The sequence below is a fragment of the Fukomys damarensis genome, unplaced genomic scaffold, assembly GCF_012274545.1.
Source record: "Fukomys damarensis isolate Sample0158 unplaced genomic scaffold, DMR_v1.0_HiC HiC_scaffold_12, whole genome shotgun sequence".
Classification (NCBI taxonomy): domain Eukaryota; kingdom Metazoa; phylum Chordata; class Mammalia; order Rodentia; family Bathyergidae; genus Fukomys; species Fukomys damarensis.
This window is the reverse complement of record NW_022900924.1, coordinates 30,656,644-30,676,863: the sequence shown is the minus strand read 5'-3', so window position 1 is coordinate 30,676,863 and position 20,220 is coordinate 30,656,644. Positions and strand designations below refer to the sequence as shown.

Sequence of the window (20,220 nt, the reverse complement as noted above, 5' to 3'; positions counted from 1 at the left end):
GGGTAGAAAGCAGAAGACCAGCTAACAGCAGGCCTCAAAGGTACATCACCAGAGATAAAATGTGTAAGTTGAGTAATAAATACAGAGTGTAAATGAAAATATAGTACTTCAGATCCCATAGTGGCCAAGCAGTGCTGGTGTATCTGAAATGGGACTGTGAATCCAACAAGTTCTGCAGAGAATTGCTCTGTGAATCAGACTCCAGGTTCTGGAAGACTTTGAGATGAGGTCTAGTCTGACTGGGGTGAACTTGACTTTGAAAGATCTTGAGTGAGATGCGCAAGTTACTAGATAAGTTACAACACAGTGGTGTCTCAAACCCTAACCCAGTGGCTTAGTCATATGCTGCAGGCCTAATCCTTCACTTCACTTTATCCCAGGAACATTTTGGTCCCTGTGGAGTCAGGAGAGGAAGGAAAAGTTGCCACAGCCTGAGCAAGAGAAGAATCGTGAGATGTCCTGCTGTGAGCTAGGCTGGGCTGAGTGGCAAAGCCTCAGCCCCACCTCTTTGCCTCAGTCTGTGTCACAGTTTTACAGTCTTGGTGGAAGAGCTTCTTTTTGAACCATTACCAATGTGTCTGCAATTAGCAGGCTTCCTGAGTGTGGTTTTGGTCTTTGAATAATGACTAAGTGAAGTGACTTTGAAAAAATTCCTCGAGAACAAGGAGTCTTAGGGAAGATCCATAAATTAAAAATCAACCAAGAGCATATTTCCCTTTTTTATGTCTTTATTGAGTCTTTGCTTCTTAAATATTCATGTAAACTATAGTGATTTTAGCTCAAAGATCTCCACAAGGTGTGTAGTTCCTGGAATCTTATATCAATGGTAGTATTTGGATTCCATTTCTAAGTCTTGTCTGTAATAGCTTAAAATCCCTTTGCAAAGCTTGTATTGCTTTCATTTACTGAAAATGAGTAATGCTGAGGAAGGGCCCAAAGGACATTAAAACCCCATTATAGTTCACTTCCTGAAACTGTGGATTTGGTCATCCTACAGGTATACACACAGGGAAGTCTAGTGTTTCCTTCCAAGCACAGCTGCACTGTCTCCAAAGTAGTGTCTTTACCTAATGTGTGTTGAATGAATATATAAATTCAGATAATTCTATGCTCCTAGCCTTCTTGTTGTGACTGAGTTTGATTCTTAGAAGAGAGATGGAATCTAGGTGACATATTCTGCTTCAAGTATCTTTAAAACATTACAGTGTCCTAGTGCCATATCCAATCTTTGATGTTCATTAAATAGTAATATAATAAAATAATACTATAATTACAGTTTAAAGGGCTATATAAAGAGAAAAAATATTTTGTATCTGTCTTTCTATTGATAGATTTGCTTCCTATTTTACTCTTTGAAAAATAGGTGGCGTCTAAGTACAGATACATTGAGGTCAATCCACTCCTTAAATAAAGATCATTTTTATAATGCACAAATTTTTCCAAGAAGGAAATTTGCTCTTCTCCCACCCTCTAAATTACTGTTTATTAAAAAGAAAAGTGTTTGTTCAGTTTTATTTCTCTCAGTACTGGATGATAATATTGCTGTGGATGATGTATAATCAGTTTTTATGGGTGATGTTCCCACAAAAGGAGTGGTTTGAAAGAGAGCAAGTTACCCGATGACATTCAAAGCTCTCACTGTGTCTTGTTGGACATTTTTCTTCTATTTCTCTTTGTGGCTTGCAACCATAAGGAACTTATGTAAAATTTGTTTCAAGCATTTGAGATGATAATAAGCCTGTCAGAATTTTATCTGAAACCCCTTTGAGTTTGCGCATCTGCTACGAGGAAGAATTCCTGCAACAACACAGCAGTCTCCTTGCTATCTGACTTTGTTTTTCTGATGCATTCCTTCCTCATAAGCTGGTTAGTTCAGATTGTCCTTCAAGTTATCTTTGAGATGCCAAAAATCTGATTTTTTTAAAAAAAGTATGTGTATCAACGTTGTGTGAGTCATAAAAGAGATAATTCAAACTGAACTATGGAGTAAGTTCCTGATCTATCTCAGTGCAATTGCTTCCGTTAAAAAAATCAGTTGTAACAAACCAGGTCAAAACAACTTTAGATGGTCAATAGGAGTTTTAATTGCAAAGATTTCCTCTGACGTGAGTGTTAATGAATGTCAAAGCAATAACATAAAAAGACATTACTTGTTTAATGATTGATAGAATAAGAAAAACACAAGGTCTTTTGTCAGATAAGTGACTACTGTTTGGTGTTCCTTTACCTCTGAGTATCAAAAGTGATCTCAAGACATGCAATAGTGGCCCAGGAGCTGAGGCAGCAAGCCATAATGTAGCCTATTATTTAACTACCAAATCAGGAAGGCTAATGAGTATTGATATCTCTGTATTCTCATGTGACAACTTTAACATTACTTAAGCATTTTTGGTTTGTTTGTATCCCTTGTTCAAACTTTCCATTTCTGAAGATTTTAAGCAAGTATATATAGTTTATGTGGCCAGCTTCATTTATTTATGGTTCAGATTATAACTAAAAATTTAAATATCGCTGCAGATTGTTGAAAACACAGCTGATAGTGTTCAGTTTTATACAGATCATGCCGTGACACTCAACCACATACTGAAACGACAGGAATGATATCCAACACTTGCAGAGTAAGAGTCACAAATGAGTTTCGTTTTTTAAAGCAATAATTTAGATACCAGTGTGCTGAAAGAATCCATGGTGACCCATATTCTAAATAGTTAAGATCAGCTTTGCTCTGTGCACTGCTACTGGGTCAGTTCTCATGTTCGCCACACGCACACACCTTCATATTTCAAAAGTGCCGAGTTAATTCTTGTCGATCATTTCATTTTCCTCACCCTTTACTCTTAACTCATTATTTCCTCGTGCAGCAATTCATGTCTTATAATATCTTGCTTTGTAATTGACCTAGGAAAAGTTGGTATGGAATACTAAAATGAACGTTAGGGGAACCGTGTATGGGTTTGATTCACAAACTGCCGACCTGGCTAATTGCTATTTTCCCAGAATGCCGCTGACAGACTACAAGGAACTTGTATGGACATAATCTCACTGGCAGATCCGTAATATACAGCAATCATGGCTTCCTGAGGAGTAGGTTTATTACAGCTGTTCAGGGACTATGAGAAGCAAACCTTCCTTCTGTGTCCCCCAGCCTGCTGCCAAGAATATTTCTCTGACGTCCTCAGTCCTGCTCACTCTGTTCTCTATATATCTGGGAGTGTGGCAGGATGCCCTCAGTCTGTCCCGCTGATTTTCTGCTGATGTCCTGCTGATGTCCTAAAAACAGCCACAGTCTGAGACGTTGCTGTGAGCAAGGAAGCGTTAATTTAGGAACCACATAGCTGGAGCAGAGGGGCAGGGCTACTACACAGTGCTGGGGAGGGGTCGCTGTGGGTCTGGCCAAATAAGTGACTGAGAATGACAGAGCTCCGGTTTCATTTCCTTTTGTAGTCTCCAGGTGCGTAACTTACTGGAACCTATTCCTGAGCGTTAAAGGTGTTTTACCTGAACAGGGCATTGTCAAATCAGGCCAGAGCAAGGTTAGTGTGGTTAAAGTGGACGAAACGAATATATTACTGTTATGTGAGAGCTGAACGGCTTGAAAAGGAAAAAAAAATTCACTTTCTTCCTCCTGTCCTCCGAGAATGTGCTTGTAGTTGTAGTACTTGTTTTCTATTCTTTTTGTGCAGTCATTTATAAAGGTCTGTGAAAGGTGTCTTTGCTCTTTGTTTAGTTTTGGTGGAGGTAGAGAGCAGCACAGAGAATGCGTCAGGTTCGAGGTGAGTATTTATATAGACTCCAACTGGAAAAAGGCATGAGGCTTTCCCAAGATATTTGAGGGTAAATAATGCTGATATGAAACATTAAAGCAATTTGAATGAACTCAGCAGTTCATTATGTTACTGCAAAGGTTTTCTGTTTTTCTTTTGGTACTGAGGTTTGAACCCAGGCCTTTTTCCACTGGTCTACATCCCCAGGCCTTTTAAATTTTTGTTCTTTTGAGACAAGGTCTTGCTAAATAGCAGAGTTGCCCAGATTTAGTTTGAAATTGCTATCCTCCTTATCTCAGCCTTCCAGAGTGCTGGGATTACAGGTGTGTACCACCACACCCAGCTTTACAGCATATTAGAAATGTATTCAAGTACTAGGAGAGCCACACAATAAAATTTTAAATTTATTTATGGGATCTTAACCTTAAAATACTATCACTGCATTGTGAACATATACATTATAATTTTAGGATGGCAGATTCAATTCAACCCTTTAAAAAATTTAAGGCACATTGAAATTTGGGTATGCTGCCACCAGGTGGTGGCAAATCCTTGGAGTCATAGGTCATTACACTTTAAATTCTTTAAAACAATTACTTTAAATAAAAACAGTAAAATCTTTTTGTAAACAAATGTTTATTCAGAAGCTCAGTATATAAAATGGATGAGTCATTCCAGTTATGCCGGTGAACATGGGTCAGGAGTATCAAATCCCAGTGTCGATGGGCACCTTTTTCCTTTGTTGATCTGTGTGGAACCTCAGGCACAAACCTTTGAATCACTCCATCTCAAGCATAATGTGCACCTTTTCTATAGTATTAAGATATGAAGCATCTTCGAATTAAAATTAACTAAGCATCAGAAAAGACAATATTCTAGGTTAGGAAGAAACACTGAGAAGGCTCTTCTCAGAGTCAACTGAGGGGAAAGAGGCGCCACTCGTTGGAATTCAGTATGGCACCATGAGTTCAGAAGGAGATGAGGGCATGAACATAGTTGTAAGCTCAGACTGCTGAATTCCAGGTCTAAGCTGGTCAGACTTTGGATAGAGCTGAGCCGTACAGGAGATTCTGGAAGAAAGAAAAGAGAGAAAGGATGTGATTGTCCTGATACTCAATGATTAGCTGATTTCTTCAGATACTTCAATGCATTATTTTCCAAGTTGTTTTCCAGAGCTAGGACTGGGATCCCAATTTGTGAAGGTAGCATCTTCCTGATTGTCAACCTTTGAGTTCCTTCTATTTCTTTGATGCCTTCTTAGTTATGTGACCAGAGAAGACGGTTACAGACTGCCTGTAACTAGCCTGCATGGCATGGGTCTCCTGAGCTATGCCCACCAGCTCTCTCCAGCCATGTGTTGGCTTTATCAGTGGTCTTATACCAGCTTCCTCCCAAAACTCTTCCATAAATTATTTTTTATAAAATGAATCTTTTCTTTCCAAATATTTTTAAATACAGAACCCAATACTAGCCTTGAATAGAGAAGTAGATAAGTATCGTAATGTAACTTATGTGCAATACAGAAAACTGAGACCTTATAGGGCTAAGTGGAAAAAGCAAAATAAATTGAACCCCACCAATCAACTAAACAAGAAATAATGATAAATCAATAAAGCAATGAAGATGTCTTAAATCATATAGTTGTCCTAAGAAGCACACATAGTTGATCTGGATTCAGTAACACCTTTCTAATTGAGATAGTTGATCAAGTTTAGGAAGAGGAAATGTATAAAAATGAGGCAAAATGATAAGGAATGTAGCAATAGTGACTTCTAGGATCCCCAAAGCCCTTAAGTTGAAGTCTTTACCTGAGGGCTGCCCTGGGTGCCTGCAGTGACTCTCACCTGTTATCTGGGGCCAGACACTGTTGACTGGCTGGTAGTGTACAAGAATCTCAACTCACCGTTTCAACAAATATAAACGGAATGCCTACTATGTCCCAGGTACTGTTCTGAAGTCTAGACAAACTCCTTTTAGTGGATGAGTAGACAATGAACACAAAACAAATACATGCAATGTTTGGTAATGATAACTGCTATAAAAAACAGAGGCAGGAAAAGGAATAGAGAGTACAGGGGGAGCAGTAACATACAAAAGAGTCAGAAATCAAGAGAAGAGTCAGGCACAGTCTTTCTGAGAGGGGGCGCTGAAAGAGACCTTAAGGAAATTTTAGAGTGGAACTTGGGAATAGCTGTAGCAAAGCCTTGGAGGCTAAGAGCAGAACAGATAGAGCAAGTAGCCCAACGGTGGAGCAAGTTTATTGTTTCAAATAACCAGAAGGTCAATGGCATGCAGTGAATGAATGAGAGAAGAGAGCTGAAATTAGAGAGGTACAACCTGAAAGAAAGTTGAGTTTGAATTCAGTGTGATGTGAAGCCAAGGGAGGAGCCACTTGCATGGAGAGCAAACCATGAGTGTGGAAATATTAAGGTTAGTTCAGAGCTGCCTCAGGACTTCCAGGAAGGTGATGATGGTAGCTTGGCTTGGCCTACACTGTTGAGTGGTTTCAGCTGACTCTTCTTGGAAAAGAGTTTTAAAAGACAAACATTAGCCACCTGTTTGGTAGTCAAGAAGGAGTCTGCTGTTGGTGATGTGATGTCCTACAGAGTTGAGGTCTTGGCCAAGTCACTTCACCTCATCAAGATGTGGTAGTCCAGGTAGAATCCTTTCTCAGGTCTGACATTCTCTGTGTCCTAATTTTTGTGGTGGAACCTTAATGAGCTCCACCACCCAAGATGACCACAGGGTAATGGAAATCATTAGGATACCCCACATGATTCTGAATTGATATAATTTGATCCATAGCGTTTTCCATTCCCTGGGAGCCTGAAAACATTTTGCCCAAATTCAGATCTTCAACCTCCTATTAGACTGATTTGGGGAAATCTGCTGACAAGAATGATCATTGGGTAGCGTAGGCTTCACCAGAAATCTCCCTCTTCCTCCCATACTCAACCCTGGTGTTTGATATTCTGGCCTCTAAGGTGGCCCTTGGAAATCTTTTTAGGGCTCTCCTTCATGTTCACTTGAATTTGACCTTAAGGATCTGAGATAGACACTGGGAATTGCTTGAATCTTCTAAGATTAGCCTGAACAAAGAACACAGTAGGATTCTGGCATCTTTTTCAGAAAACAAATACACAAACAAGGTCCTGCAGCAGCTGCTCTCACAGATGCTGATTCATCCTCTATTACTTCAGTCTCTTTAAAATGTACAACTCCAAACTACCTATCTAAACCTTTGTGGTCCACTGCGCACTTCATGTTTCACAAAAATTAGGAAATAAATATTATACATGTGAATCTGTTTAAATAAACCCCAGCTTTTAGTTTTTGCCTGAAGTACACAGCTCGCTCTGGAACCAGTCACATGATCAGATTCTGCAGATAGGTATCCTAGTCTTGTAGGTAGTTCTCTAATTCAGATATAGGATCTAATACTTGGAGTGAAACATGCACAGTACCCTATGTGCGTCCAAAACAAAACAAAGCAAACTGTTATTGGGCCAGTGTGTGGAGGCCACTTAGAAAGGCATTCAGAACCTTCTGTACATTTGTGGCTTGAAATAGAGCTCACTTTTGACAACAGATGCTGTAACGACGACTGTATGCAGTAGGTTAACTCACTTGCCTTTTAGGTTTAGCAATCTTGACTTAGGTTATGAGGAAACAGATTTCTCCATTTTAGTGTGTTCCACACCAGACACTTGCCCACTTCTCCTAGACATGAACTGATCTCCTTGCCACTGACAGGATGGAGCATTTCTCGAAGCAGGCTGAGGTAGTCATAGAGAAATTTGAGAATTTCCTGAGGAATTTAAAGGAATCCATGGGCCATATTTTAGGGTAATTATATTTACTATTTAAAATTAATAATCATTAAAATCTTATATAATATGTAATGTTATAATTAGCCATAACGTACAGGAACTCAGCTATACCGTGATAGTCAGTTGGAAGTCGAGTATTTTGGAGAAAGCTCCAGGGAGTTAAGCTTATTCAAGTGGGGGAAATGAAGGATAAGGAATGATTTATTGGCTATTTTTGAATAATGGATTTTTCCCATAAAAAGGATGATATTGGACAGAAGTTCACAGAAGTTTGAATAATATTAAATGAATTTTGACTAGAGGATGCAGGATTTAGTTAAAGTATATAGGAGGATTTCCTTTTAATAAGCAAAATTCAACATAGATGAAGTCCCAGGCCACAAATGTAGTAGTTGTAGAAGGCAGGTAGCGAGTAACTGTTGAAATTGTGAGAAAACCGCCAGCTTGCAATGAAAGTGGGGAATGTAAGTCGTGATTTTGTTTGTTTTGCCATGTTTTACAAATTGCAGATTTTTCATCATGATGAAAAATGAAAACCAGCACCAGATCCAAGTACAGTTAGGCTGTGCCTCCACTGAAGGGAATCCACAAAACCTACTGTGTCGACTGATAAGACCCAATCAGAAACCTGAGAAATGATTTTTAACCATTATCAACAGACATAATATTTAGGAATGTAGAAATATTGCTTTATTCTATCTTCATATTGCAATCCTACTCAAGTTATAATGTTCGTCATTATCATCATCAGAATTTATTGAGTTAGCCAACAGTTTTTAAAGGCACATTTCTTCACTTGCACTTATGGTATCTGAGACACATTATTTAAAAATCTGCTGTTGCTAGGTGATTCATCTCATGTCCAAGTACCCAGTCATGTAAGTTCATAGCTATTGTTTTTTATGTGTCCTGTGGGTACATATTCATGGTTCCCACAATGTAACTTTTTCCTGTATACTCTTAAAGGTTATCTTAAAATTATAGCACAATTCATCAACTATTTGCAATGTGAGATCATGTCCAAATGGATAACTAATAAATCAGGTTTAAATGTTGACTGTTTTCAGAATGATTCCATTATATGACATCTTTAAACATTTGATTGCGGGTCTTTTTATTCTTCTCAGCAGATACGTCTTTCCCAAATACTTTAAATGTGCTCCACAATGCTAAGGGGCTTTCTTAATATTTGATTATATCTTGTTTCTTCTTTTTTAAGGGATGATTTTTGAGCAGAAGATTTCTTTTATTTGGATATATGAAAACGTCGGTGTTCTCTCCAACACTGTTGTCTAGAGCTGATATACTTGAGACTAGTGATGTAGCACATCAAGATGTAGTTTAAGCACAGTGTCTTTCATTAAAGGGCAATGACAAAGATAACACAGCACCTAGAATCTTCAACAGAGAGGACGTGTGTCACAAAGATGGATTCTCCAAGTTACTTTAAATTATATTTCAATATTGTGACTCCAACATATTTTAACTCAACTTGGTGGCAGGTGTTTTTTTTTTTTTTTTCAGGTTTCCATATATGAGGTACAGGGAAATGACTAGTTGAATATAAGTTACTTTCCAATCTTTGATGAAAAATTAGAATTCCTGCTTCCATTTCCTAAGCTAAGTCCCCTCCTATTCACCTCACTCCCTGCAATATAAAAGTCATCAATAATTTTTCCCCATGAAGTGGTGACCATTTGATTTTAATCAAACTCTCCCCTGACTAGTATGAATGCTAGTGAGAGATGCAGCTTGCATAGTCTGTCGAGGATAGCCCAAGGAGCTGTTTGTTCAAAGTACTTGCTGAAGCAGAAACAACCCTTTTGTTTTGAAAGCATGTTAATGTGATAATGAAATACACAAAGCAAAGAGGTTCATCCATATAAATGGGCCATTTAAATAATGAACAAGGAGGAAGGATGTGGTTTGGTGTCAGTACTGATTAATTAGGACATAAAAATAAATAACCATCCCAACATTGGCTGCCTCCCTTGAAACTTACTCTATTAGTGGGCAATGAAGTTAATGCAATTGACAATATAATTACAGGTTACTGAACAGAACAATCCATGAAGAAGCTTTTGCTTCTTTTACAGCTTTAATTAGCTAGCTAGCATCTCTCTGTTAATTTTCTCGTTTCTGTCTTGATAATCTTGTGGTCTTATTTGTAACTAACCTCTTAAAATGTATTGGCTATAGATATATACTATTGTTTTAGGTATTCAGTTCATCCAACTTTCATCACATGACTACACAGCACATTACATCACAGTGCGATATTCATGGTGCAGACACAAGCTAGTGAGTTTATAGGTTCACACTTCAGCAAAGTGCACCGGTGTCAACCAGTGACTCACTTCTTCTAGTACCTCCTTGTTTGGAATCTTTTTACTTTTCATAAGAGAAGCCCACAGTTTCTAAGTCTGATGTTATGGGTTATGTTGAAGTTGACGGCACATTATCAGATTTATTCCCTCACTAAAGAGTTAAACTCGAAGCAACTCTATTTAATCTACTTTACACAATCATGATTGAGGATAACACAAGGTAGTTGAAAGTTAATAAATAACTCAGCTTCAAATACTCAAGGAACATGTAACCTGAGATCTATTAGCATCACTAGAGGTCATTTAGACTACTGGAAGGGCACCTGAAACACATACGCACCACACACACACACACACACACACACACAGAGGCACACACACACATACATACATACACACACACAGGCACACACACATACACACACACACGCACACAGGCACACACATGCACACACACACATACACACACACACACACACACACACATACGATTCCATGAAAAAACAAAAAGCCACATAAAACTGTTAAGATGCTTGCCTTGCCCCATAGCATTCCTAGTAAGTAAAAATATGATTTCCTTAATATTTTCTTGCTACAAATAAGTGATGACTCTCAAGTGTGTTTTGACTCAGGACAAGTCAGCTGCAAGTTGGTGTATATTCTTGAACTAAATTCATTCCAACAGACAGAACTTTCTCAATGTTGTTTTCACAGGTCTATGTTTAGCCATCCAGTATAGAAATAGCTTCCTTATTTTGTGAAATGAAGGTAGAAATCAAAATTGAATTGTTTTTGAAATTTAACAAGAAAAATGCACTTCATGTTTTAGCAGTGATAGGTGTCTTTAGTTCTCTTGTCCAAGATTTATACTTTGTTTACTTTTCCTGCATATTCCCTAGGTTTTCAGTTCAAAGTAAATTATTAAGACTTTTGACCAAAACTCTCTCTCTCTCACAAACACACCCCTACACACACCTCTTTCCCTGTTTCCTCTCTCTCCCTCTCCCCTTCTGCCCACTCTTGAAAAATATGGAGAATGTAGAATTTTTTGTGTTTTCCACAATGATTCATTTGTATTCTCTAAACTCAAGTCTAAGGCAACTTCTAATGTCTTGCTGTTTTATGTCACCACTGAGGTAGCAGTGACAAGCTGGCTGCTGATGAATAAATATATTTATCTGGCTTCTAAACCTGCTTACACTGTTGAATCATAATGAGCAGATGTTAACAATTACTCTAAATGTCTTGGATATTTTGTAAAACTTTTATCAGACTTAGGGTGGTTTATTGATTTAGTCAGAATCATGCCTGGGGCACAAAACATATTGTCATTTGGGATTCAACATAGGCAGCACTGCATGTCCGTTACGATTTTAAACTCAGACTCCAGGGCCTTACTTCTGGAATATTCTGAACAATAAGTCTCTCTAATATGTTCTTAGTCTTCTCACATAAACCAAAGCATATATATTGACAAATTTCCTATGGTCTCAGCTTTTGGAATATGGTATAAAAATCTAGGAACAGGGCATAATGAATGTGAGATTTGAACATCAGCTCTATGCATGGCAGGTAAACAGCACAATCCAGCAAGGAAAAAACTGTCCATGTTTATTTTTAAATTAAATAAACAGAAATCTATATTCCTATTTCTCTGGAGTTATGATGTTCTTTTTTTGTTGTTCTTTTTTTGTAACATCAAGACATTTTAGTTGAATGATACAGAAAGTTGCTTTGAATTCAAATATAAAATAAGGCCATCCATCATGTTAACAATTTAATTACCTGAGTATATATTTTTCCAGCAAAAAAACCCATTATTTGTTGTGTATCTTATTACTGTGTGGTTGCCTCAGGACAACTTTGCTGTCACTGGGCAGGCCTCGTGGTAAGAAATGGTGACACAGGGAGCAGATAAGCCCCGAAGCCTTCTGCCTTCTTTCAGGTCCCCTGTATCCATGTTTGCTTGAGGCCTTACCTGTTGAAGCCCCTGTAATCCTTGTTACAACAGTGAAATGGTGACTTGTAAAGGCAGTGGAGCATGAAAGAGAGAGTGAAAGGGTCGAATGAAATAGAAATGTGATATTTTCTATCTTCCTAGGGCCTAGGCAATAGGACTCCAGCTGCTGAGCTATCACACTGCGTACTTGGCAAAGTGTGAGATGTATGGTTGAGGGATCATGGGAGAGGCCCAGGGTTCCTCAGATTGTGTAGGTGTCTGCCTTTCCAGAGACTGCAGATCGAGGAATCTTTTTAGCTTTGAAAAAACGGAAAGCTTTGAATGAGGGATGCAAAGTGGGAGAGGACAATTCCTGGGTCCTTCTTAAGATGCTCAGATCACAGGGCTATCTTTGTCCAGAACACTCACCGGGTGGCAGGCAAACGTCTGGCGTGGGTCCTTTGTTTGTTTGTTTTTCAGTTGTGTGCCCTGACTACTATAGAGACCTATGAGGACATATACTAATACACTGATAATACTCAATTTGGTGAGTGGTTGGCATAAAATGGCAAAGATATTTTTCTGCTCTTACAATTTTATGCACCACAGTATTTGGCATGCTATCTTGCAGTGAGTATTGTCAACTGAGGCAGACAGAAGCAAAGGCCAGATGTCAACCAACCATCAATGCACATTGCCTGTTTCCTGGTTGGGTAATTTTATGAGAAAGATGGTGTGCTATCCTTGGTCAGGCTCCAAATGGAGGATAATTCCTGCATTTCAGAGGAGAGGGCTGAAAATAACGGAGGCAATGGTGCTCAGCTGATAACTGTAGCTATAAGTGGCCCAGAAAGTACATAGCTGTCTACTGGAAATTCCTTGATTAGTAATTTCTTTAGCCACCCACTACTGGGTCTCCCTGCTCCAAATGCTTCTCCCTTTCATGCCTGAAGAAGAGTTGCTATTCAGCCTATGGCTAAACAAGTGGGTGGAAGTTTCTTCTGAGTGGATTCACCGGAGATGATCTAGAAATTGTGGATGGTGGCAAGGACAGGGTAGTTTTTCTTATGGTTCCTTGATAATTTTACAAACGCAACTGATTTTCATAGTGAACCCACGTTTTCATAAATGGAAACAAATAAAACAGTAGGCAGAGGCTTTCTCAAATGCTTGCCAAATACGTTAAACACACAAAAGTACATTCACAGTGAAAGTTGGTTGAAAACAGCTGTTTTAAAGGATTTTTGGTGACTGCAGTTAACAGCATCATCATTACAGGGCCCAAAGCAAATGTGTTACTGATTACACCCCATTAAGAAATTGGAATGTGTTCCCCCAAGGAAACACCACAGCACATGCTGTTTGAAAATAACAACCCCCTCTAAAACACTCAGCTAAGAGTTGGTCATGATTGTGTAGCCTATCTATAAAGATAAAACTTTCAGGAAAATGAGAGAACATCTTATCTTAACTAATCAGCATTTTTAACAGTATTGTTTGAGTGGAGGTTTCCTCCGAATCTTTCACCTTTTCCCAAGACCATTCTGTCTACTTGGGTTGTATCCTATGTCGAAGCCGTGTGAGAAACTAGATGTAAAGGAAGCAGGGGACTTCCACTTGTCGGAGCACGCAAAGCCCGCTGACCAGTTCGTGTCAAACCCATTGCAGTTCTAGGTCAGCTCCTTAGAGAATGTGTTTGCCCTGAGAGCAGAGAATGTGTTCAGGGTGGGATGAAAAGCCGTGGTGGGGTCTGTGGGATATGGAGAATTTAATAAGGACCATGGGATTACTGCCCTGAGAAATAATGTTCATGTGTTGAAAGGGCACTGTCAAAAAGCCACGAAAGCAGGGACCGCTGCATGTCTGCAGCTCGGCTGTTACTGTTCGGCTAGTGTCTGCACTGTCTGTCCACTGGGCACCAGAGGGCTTTATAAACACTTTCCATAATGGGCCAGAAGCCTCCCGAGGGCCCTAGGGCAGTAGGTGGGAAGGAATGCAAAGTCCAGTAGTTGGCAAGGAAAAAGAAAAAAAAGGCTTTTTCACCTTTCCTTACATCTGATAGAAGGGTCAGACTTCTGGTGATGAAAGAGTCACGGCTGGGGACCGGCCTCCTCTCACACCATGCTGACCACATTGCGGGTCGTGCCGGAAAGGGCAGCCTCCCCACCTTGACTTCCTGAAAAGTGAAGTCAGTGCCTGAGATGGTAAAGAGGACCCTGATGTACATCTTATCTTGGTGTGCCAGACACATGCAAAACTGATATTATGGCAATGTAAAAATGAGAAATGAGTGATTATGTTGTAAGAGTTTTTTGGGTTATTTTACTGTGTGAGGCAAGTTTGAGGTCACGTATAGAGCTTTTGTTTTAAAAATAGAGACCTACCATATGCAACTTTTGTGAGAAAAGCACAAATATGGATGTGTAACTTTTACACATTTGTATATACACGTGTGCTCATGCTCACATACTTTAAGAAAATGAATGTCAGCATTTTGGTTACAGGCATCTCTTGGGGATTTAGGTCTTATTTGAGGTTTCAGATTGTGAGACAAGCTTAACTATTTGTTGAGGGGGAGGAAAGTTCCTGGGAAAAATTCTTCTCTTCCACCAAGTCAGAATATTGGAGACCCTCAGGGTTAAGCTGAGGCAAAAATAGACTTGTCAGGCTAGAGCATCAGAGTGAACAGTGATTCTATTCTAAACACTCAGGATTCCCAAGACCACAAAGGAGGTGGCTAGGATGTGTCCTTGAGGATACTGAAAGGCGATTGCATGCCAGAGTGAAGTGTCTGGTAGCACTGAAGCACAAGAAACGCAGTTCCCTACACGGTCACTTGGACTTCATCTGCCCTCATTGCAGAGTTCTGAGGGCAAAGACTCTTCGGTGGGATCTTGATGGGGTTTTCTGAACTCAGGTGAGCAGGCCGGGTGCAGAACCTGGCACGTGAGATTGGTTTTGCACCTGAAGGAACTCTGTCTGATGGGGGCATGCTTCACAAAGCACCTTTTGTCCAAGCTGACAGTGAGTGCGAGGGAAACTTGTAGAAATGTTGATAAGTTTATTACACCCAAACTTTGATGTAACAGATAAATCTATTATTGATAATGCTGCAGCTACGACTCTTGGGAAATGTTTTTGATAACATGGCACAAATATTAGTATTACCAACTATCGGTAGAAGTCATTTGCCAGAAAGAAAATACAGTTGATTTTGAACAAAGGCACTGGTGATAGAGGTCAGCTATAAAGCGAGGTAACTATGTAACTCTATCACCATTTCCTTTTCAATGAATTGTGGGCAAGATAAATAATTTTAAGGAACCCTTATGTAAATGCATTTCAAAAATGACTTTACTATTTAGAGTAAAATCGATTTAATGTTCATTTGAAAAGTGAGAGGCTTTATTAAATTCTGAAGATGAGATCTAGGATTAAGGATTTCATCTTGACAAAGATAGAAGTGATTTGGAGACAGGTTTTCCTCATGAATTTTGTATAGTTTTAAAAAATTATTATTATTCTTAAAATAACGGAAGCAACTCATGCTTTTATTGGCATGCAAAGTATTATTTCTTATCGTACAAATGGCTCTTTGTAGCACATGTACTCATCTCCCTTCATCCCTCTTCATTTTCTTTTAATTCTATAATCAATTATTAAACACCTACTATGCTCCAAATGTGATTTAAGTCATTAGAGATTTAAAGAAAAAATAAAATGAGTCTGATTCTGAATAACTTTAATAATTGTTTTGTTCTAATTCTGGAGTTGTTGGAAATAGTCATATACTCTGGATGACATTGTCTCTGTGGAAACATTTATCTCGGAGATATTATTCCGAAGGAGAGATGTCTCAAGTGGCACCCACATGCCAGGGAGTGTAGAAGGTGGACTTCTGGGGCACAGGCAGATATTAAGACCTATTTCTACAATTCTGCCGTCATTTTCATTTAGATTTATTAATATACATATTACTGTACTGTATATTACATTGTGTGCATGGGTTATCACATAGTTTACAAATATATGCACATATTGGGACACATGGTAAACACATTTTATTGACAGGGTGTGTGATGCTAAATGTTGGAGGATATTGCTTTAGATTATATTTTCCTTGAAAGCAGAAGGTCTACCTATCTTTTTTTGGCTCTTTACTGTCAGTGGCAGGGTCTGACACATTTGGGGCCTTAATAGTTACTCAGTAAAAGAATGAATGCATGTTAGAATCAACCAACAATAATTTCTTCCTCTTTCCTTTAAAGCTGCTATATAGAAATTATCCACTTTAATAAACATATTTATTTATGTGTGGCAATGTGTCAGAAAGAATGTAATTTTAAAGAGATTCTCTCAAGGAATCTCTTAGATTTGAGTGTACTTGTAGGCATATCCAGTCACACCTCATGGACTACTCTTGTGTATAGCGCTCACTTGCTTTGCCTTGAAAATGTGGTACCGTGGAGTCAGGACATGAAGGAAGCTGAAGAAGGTCATCAGGTGGACTTCATTTTCTTTCTGGGCAGGATGATAGAGACAAATAGGCTTATAATCTATTTGAAACTATCTCTGTATCTTCCTCCAGGAACTTCTTTTAGTGTTGGCATTTGTGTTTACTTTGAAAGAAAATGGGCCGGGGAGAAAAATGGCCAGGATAAGCTCACTAGGCTTATTCAGAATGAAGTACTTAACTTGGTTATTCCTCTCTTGTTTATTTCAGTGGGAAAAAGGATATAAGTTTTGAGAGTTAATGGAAGACTTAGAAATATAGCAGTACAGTCCAAAGGAAATAATTTTTTTTGACAAATGTGTCAACCCTTAAAAATTTATTTGGTTTTCACAATTTTGTATGTGCAGCTAAAGTAATATATCTAATGATAGGTAACCTCAAGAAAAAAAAGGTTGACAAGTCATTTTGTTAATTATTTTGAGAGATTTCACATTTATAACTTCTCTAGTTATTAACACTTAAATTATGGAAAACACATACCAATGGCCTCATGTGTATTTTCTGAATACTTCTTATAACTAGTAACTATTTTTTTCCCATTAAGTTTACTGGTACATTTAGGGCAAACAATAATTACATTTATCATTGGGATCTTGTACCTTTACGTGATATATCTTGGTTCTTATTTTTTCCCCATTCCCCTGCCCTCCTTTCACCCCCTTTACCTTTCCCTATTTACAAGGACTTTGTTTCCATTTTTCCTTTTTTCATATTTTTTCTTTTCCCTTATTCAAAGAAAATAATTTTGCAAAACCAAAAGAGCAACAACAAAACACTGGAGAAGATAGCTTTGATTTTTTCTCTGCAAATTTGTCCCTTTTATCAGTTCCACATTTAGGGTTCAAAATAGACAAAGATCTTATTTTGTTATGAGAAAGGATGGTCACAATGCTAAAATGAGGTTACATCTTCTCAGTATCATGCTTTAGAGTTCACAGAATATTTTAACACTGGTTATCGCATCTAACTCTCACAGTGAATCAGTACATGCTTAATGTCATGCAGGAGAAAAGGGAAATTGTAAGAAGTCAGTGAAAAAAGTGAGGCCTCACAATTTCTAAGTCCAGAGGTACTTCTTTACCTCAGTGCTTTTCAGAGTGTAATATGAATGTAACTTAGCCAAGGACCTTGCTAAAATGAAGGTTCTAGCTCAGCAGCTTTGGGGTGGGCATTGAGATCTGGTTTTCTAATGGGTTCTCAGTTGGTTCTGATGCCTTTTTCCACAGATCATATGGTGAGTAGCAAGATTCAGCCTAATAATTGACTCTTATGTGATGTGATTGAGGACAGCCCAGAGAGAAGCTAGGTAAGGGTAGCTAGGTAAGGGTAAGCTAGTTTAGGGTAATCAGAGCAATGGCTTAGCATTACTTCCTGTTTCAGAAGAAGACAAAGCATAACACCATGAAGTGTTCAGTCGTACTCTGTCCTAAACTTTTCCCAATATGTTCCCTTCTCTCCATCACACTGCTCTCATGCAGGACTCTGCTTTGCTGGGACATCACAGCAGCCCCAGACTAATTTTGCCATCAGCCTCTACACTGCCATCAGTCCTTTCTGTCTAAAACATACTCTCAGCATGCTTTGCCCTACTCATTAGAGATCTGCAGTGCTTCTCCATTTTCAGTAGGAATAAAAGCAGCTTTTCGGTGCCGCACATTAGAGCCCTCAAAACGTGACCTATATTCTTCAACCGCATCTGCTATAGCTTACACCACAGCCACAACCCGCCCCATCTCCAGATGTTATGTCCCATCCCACCCAAAGATCTCACATTTCCCAAATAAAGCACACTTGTTTTTTGGCTTCCCTGGAGTTTTACTCTAAACCTGTTATAGTTCTGTTTTTAAAAAAGAATCCAGTTGTCATTTCTTTTTGTAAATACTTTCACTCATCATCACTAAAAGACAGTTGTAAAAAAGCCTCGAGTATAAGCAAGATTCAATTAGCAGGAAAACAACAGAGAAAAATTTAGGAGACAAAATTACATGCCCATGAAATTACCTGACATGTAAATAGTTTGCAGAATATTTTATACTTCTTTATCTACAGATGCCTGCACTAAAAAAATGTTCAAAATGATATTGGCAGACAATCCAAGATACCGAATAGTCTGCTAAAGTTTGTTTTAATTTTAACAATATGGATTGTTTCATGAATTTGCATATCATCCTACACAAGGGTCATACTAATCTTCTTTGTATCATTCCAATTTTAGTACATATGTGGCTGAACATTCTAGCTCTTTACCATATCTAATGAGAAACATTTTTACAATCTAATGATAAAGGTTTATAAACATAATTGTTTGCAATGGAGTGGTGGGGTCTTGAATTGCATATGTGCATGTGGACACATGCATGGGTGTGTGTTTTTGCCTACCTGATACCTGACACTATGTTTTACATAGTAATCATACAATAAATATTTCTTGAATGGATATACTAGGTGCCTGACATAACTATAATTGCTGTGAGATTAGTACATGAGACTGTAAATAGTTATGAAATTTAAAAGAAAGTAAAATAATTAGGCTCAGATATTTGCATGGAATTCACAAAAAATGCTCGAGATTATAGTTTCATGCTTAGAGAAATGCATGGAAATTTTAAACTTTGCAGAATAGTTTATTTATTTATTTATTTATTTATTTATTTATTTATTTATTTATGGTTTTTTGAGACAGGGTCTCACTATGTTGTTGAGACTGACCTGGAACTCATTATGTAGCCCAGGCTGGCCTTGAACTCACAGCAATCCTCCTGTCTCAGCCTCCTGAGTGCTGGGATTACAGGCGTGCGCCACCAAGCCCCTCTCAGAACATTTTATTTAGCAGACCTTGACAAGTGACATTTTTTTAGTAAGAGAGAAAGATCACCCTAACTGTAGATTCTGTTTCACCCACAATGTTTTTCAGAAACTTTTCTTTCCCTCTTGCTAACTTTATTTCCCTGAGAAGCATTAGAGTTTGGGTGACTTATGGCTGATTATGACTGCTGACCCAGTTGTGTTTCTCCCCCCTTTTTCTGTTGTATAATTTCTGTTGTCATTGTTCCTTTCAGAGATCTTTGTGGAAAAGTTTAAAAGGTGGTGTTTTGAAAAATCATGACCTTTTATCACAACAATGAAACACTAGTCTTGCTTTTGCAAACAACATAGCAGAAATTTGCCTTTGGTAAGCAACAGAAATATTAAAAATTAACATCAAGTATTGTTCTGTTAGAATGTTAGCTAAGCATTATTTTGGTTAAGAAGAGAAAAGAGGCCGTCTTACTTGGTAACTGAAATATAGGTTTAATATTGGATGGGACTTAAAAATGTGCTTGAATAAGTGGATAGTAACTAAATATTTTTATTTATTTTAGAATGAAACCATACATTTTCCCAACCAGAATCACAAATTTATACATACAAACAGTTAAGAGAAAGTAAAAAAATGTTTAATTTCAAGAAATGGAATCTTCTAGTCTTTCTGTTAAAAAACTAGACATTTTCTTTTTTTCTCTTTTCTGCTCCACAAATTTTTCTTTCTATGCTTCTACCACCACTACAAATTAACCCTCTTTTTCTCCTCTCTTCTCCTCTGATTTATAACACAGATTTGCCACTCAACAGCTATGTAACAAAAAAGTTTCTCCTCTCTTGTGTTTGGTGAAGGAAGCAGGTGAATATAGATCTGATGTTCCCACATCAGATCAAGACATCATCAATGAACAATCAGATTCTAAGTAGTAAAGATAAATCATAAGAAAGACTGAGATTTCTGGTCAAGGTTCCTAGTCAGTTCTAAATTGCTGAGATCTTAGCTTTTGTGGTGGTGGTTAAAATATTTCGCAGCAGTTTGAAGGGA

The 20,220-nt window shown here is 38.2% G+C and overlaps 1 protein-coding gene and 1 pseudogene across 6 annotated transcripts in view; one reads left to right on the top strand and one right to left on the bottom strand.

Annotated features, from left to right (window-relative positions):
- Mecom (MDS1 and EVI1 complex locus) overlaps window positions 1–20,220 on the top strand; it is a 548,121-nt gene that overhangs the window by 345,134 nt on the left and 182,767 nt on the right. The gene's annotated exons all lie outside the window — the stretch shown is intronic.
- Window positions 18,507–18,607, bottom strand: LOC117285827 (annotated as a pseudogene).